This window comes from Manis javanica, chromosome 12, assembly GCF_040802235.1.
Source record: "Manis javanica isolate MJ-LG chromosome 12, MJ_LKY, whole genome shotgun sequence".
Classification (NCBI taxonomy): Eukaryota; Metazoa; Chordata; class Mammalia; order Pholidota; family Manidae; genus Manis; species Manis javanica.
Window position 1 is genome coordinate 99,206,406 of NC_133167.1, and position 3,657 is coordinate 99,210,062.

General features: G+C 39.9%; 1 long non-coding RNA gene across 2 annotated transcripts; it reads right to left on the minus strand.

Moving 5' to 3' along the window:
* Positions 1–208: 208 nt before the first annotated feature.
* LOC118967868 (uncharacterized) lies at positions 209–2,572 on the minus strand. 2 transcript variants are annotated; one of them, XR_005055163.2, is made up of 4 exons: positions 2,330–2,572; positions 1,152–1,266; positions 707–793; positions 209–581 (listed from the first exon to the last, which is right to left on the minus strand). It is a non-coding gene; the product is annotated as an uncharacterized lncRNA (long non-coding RNA). The 2 variants fall into 2 exon arrangements; XR_012123318.1 differs by lacking the exon at positions 707–793 and having other exon boundaries at positions 2,330–2,562.
* Between the last annotated feature and the right edge of the window lie 1,085 nt (positions 2,573–3,657).

The window sequence follows — 3,657 nt, forward strand, 5'->3', positions numbered from 1 at the left end:
TCTTTAGTTTAGCTATGTGCTGTCATCTGGGGCTTTGTGTTACTAATTTCCTGAATTGGATACACTGTATTCTAGAACCCTCTTCCTCCTTAGTGACTTTGTTTTTCTGTGGCATATCTTAAAGGAACTTTAAAAAGAAGGATGCAGAAGAAGCAGTGCACCTGCAAATACAGTTTTTTTTGTTGTTTATTTTAACAAAACCTCAAGGACGAAATTGTTTTTCTTCAAAATTTATAAGGCTTTGGTCCATTGTCTTTTAGCAAACAGGTTTGCAGTTGATCAGTCCAAAGCGATTCAGATTCTTATTCCTTTGTATGTGATCTGTGTTCTTTTTTTCTGTAAAATATTTAGGATCTTTATTGCTGACATAGGCATTGTTACTTTCTGGAATGTAAGATACTCTAGATGGGGTGTCAGCCTTTTCTTTCATTGACCCCAAATACCAATAGTTGGAGGTCTTCTCTGTGGAGACTTTTAGTGTCTTCTGAGAAGAATTCTTTGACATCTTGCCTGGAGAACAGATGTAGCTGGAAATCGGGATAGCCTAAATGGTCTCGAATCCTGATCACTGGGGAGTGGGGCTGTGGTTTGAAAACACAAAACAGAGGTTATTCAATCAAATTTGATAAATCAGGGAGACAGTAATGAAACAAAAATATGGTTTAGTTACACAACAAACTGCCTGTCTTGTGTAGCTCAAACGTACTGTTCTGTAATTGGCTCTGTGGTGCTGGGATGGAAATGTAGAGACTCCATCCATGTTTTGCAGTCTGGCTTCTGCCAACAGGAGACACTAGAGGGACACAGGGAGGCGGGAAGTGAGGGGTGAGTTTTCCTTCCTGTTAACATTGCTCAGGGGCAGCATTCGCTTTTGTAGTAGTTGATAAAACCTTTGTTCCCCACTCCCAGAAACATTATCATCATCCCCTACTGAGATGCCAGCACCAGCCAGGCAGCACCGCCTCTTTCCCGCCCCAAGAAAATCTGAGTCCTGGCTCTCCAGGGTCCCTTCTCAGATTTTGAGCTACTCCATCAAAGTAACCAGGCTCCTTTCATGGGTCTGGGTCACAGCTCTGCAGGACCCTTTTCCCAAGATTCTAGGTTATGGTGAGCCCATTGTCTTCCCTTTGTTCCAGCCCAGGAGGCGTTACCTAATTATCCTCTTGTCTTTTGGCTTTTCAGGCCTCCAGGACTCCTCTCTGTTAAAATGTTGGTATGGTTTCCTTTTTCATGACAGGGCTGTGACTGAAATACTTCTGACCTGACCTTGAAACAAGTGCAGAAGACATTAAAAAATGTGAGTAATGATAGCATCACTTGAATATTCTATAGGAGAAAGAGCACAGTGTTTTCAACTAACTGCTGCCTTTTAAGTCCCCTAGACTGAAACTTGTCTCAGTTGCTATGGTGTGAGTTTGATGTTTCTGAACTCCTGTTTCCACATGGCTAAAGTAAGCATAACCTATTTTCTTGGTCAGGTATCAGCCGTAAATGAGATAGTAGATGTGAAATGCTTAGAACAGTACCTGGCACATAAGTTTTCAATAAGTTCTATTTAACACATTAGAAATAAAGAAAAGTTGGCTAAGTTAAAATGGTTGTGTGTGTTCACGCTGAGTAAAAAGTCATCAATGTATGTTCTCCGTGTGTGTTTTCCCTTTAAGAACTTAACAATGCTATGTCACTACTAGGAATTCAAAAAGATTACTTTATTTATTTTGGAAACTAGTATTGAAATTGAATTCCAAAAGATTCTGTCTAGTGAAAGCTAATTCACATGTGGTTAGGTGAATTTCTCACTGGCTTTTCCTGTTTTCCACTTAAATAAATTCCCTTTATCTTCCTTCATTTCCTTTTTTTCTCCATCAGGCATTTGCATTTCTTAGGTGCTTAATCTGTGTCCAGCACTGAGTTTACAAATATAAACGGTGCTCTTGTTTGGTTACTTTATAGCACACTAAATTTGTTTCAAATACTCTTTGGGTCAATTCACTGAAATTAACCAATGCTCCAAATCTCTTTCAATGAAATGTCCATTCATTCTTGACAGTCTCTACTTTACATTTTCTCACAGGAATGGGTAAATTGCATCATGCAGATAATAGTTTGAATTTCAGAGCATTTTACAGTTTTCCAAGTTTCTAAAAATATGTTATGAGCCTCATCTCTCACAATGAACCTATTCTGGAATTATGCACACAAGTAAAGAAACATTGGTATTTTAAGTCTGCTCCTCCAGGCCAGATGTATTCACTTCACAATTAAGTCTTTTTTCTCATGCGGCAAACGCTCCTTTATCAGCAGTTTCGCTTTCAGCACTTTCAGTTACCTGAAGCCAGCTGGGGTCTGGACGCCGAGGATCCTCCTGAGAATCCTGGGAAGTTCAGTAGGAGCCCACCGCTACGTCACAGCGCTGCGTCATCCGAGACACGTCATCTCCCCTCGCAGGCGCTTCACCGTCGCATGTCAGCACCCGAGGAAGTGGGGTGAGTCCCGCACCATGAAATTTTTTTAGAGAGAGCCCACGTTCACAGAACTTTTATTAGAGTGTTACCATTGCTCTATTTTTAAATTGTTGTTGTTAATCTCTTGCTGTGCCTAATTTGTCAGTTAAACTTTATCAATGGTGTGTGCTTGTCGGAAAATCCCTCGTGTAGATACCCGTGGTTTCAGGCGACCTCTAGGGGATTGATACATAAACCTAGCGGACAAGGGAGGGACTTTAATGTCACTTGACTATCTGCTCTGTAAGCTTTTCTAAGGTCCCACAAACGTGAGCTGCCCCTCCTTGGCTGTAACAATCACTGAGGAAATGGTTGAACCAACCTATTCTTTACGTCCAGTTTCTCCCCTTTTGTACCTTGTTCTCAGAATGAGGGGTGAGACATAGCATGTTTGACTCTTCTGGGGGACTTTTGTTTGCTTGGTTTTGTTTTCGGATGACTTTGGGGTAGTGTGGGTGCATAGCCGGTGGGCAAGGATTGACAATTGGAAACCTGTGTGTTAGAGTGTTGCCAAATGAGCCCGTGGAGTTTCCTTACCTGAAAATCTTAAAACTAGAATAGAATCTCTGCCTAACATGGGTTTTATTTTTTATTAAAGTTAGAGAAATCAGTTTATATTAAAATAACTTAAGATACATTCATCTTAATCTGTTTTATGATACTGTTATATAAAAGCTTCAGAATAAATATCTGGGATCACATTTCACTAAAATGATTTATTTTGTCAGTTTTTCAAAGACTCAGCAGCAGAATTAATAGGAAATATGAAGCCGTTTGTGTGGCAGGTGCAGTATGTTAGACTACCACTCAGTTAAAGATTAAAGAATTTAGGCTCTAGTCCCATCTCTCTTACTCATTAGCTTTGTGGTCCCTGGAAGGCAGTATGTTTGCAGTATCTTATAAAATGAGGTGAATGAATGAAGTAGTCTAAAGATCACCCAACGCTAATTCTCTAATTTCTGGTTAAAAAAAAAGTAGGTTTTCACCTACCAGATCAGTTCAAAGACATGGGTACAACTATCAAATCCCCATTCACATAGACACACATAGACACACACAGACACACACACACACACACACACACACGATACATATATCTGACTGATTTATGATTTTAGGTGAGTGAAAATACAGATGATGATTATTATATGAA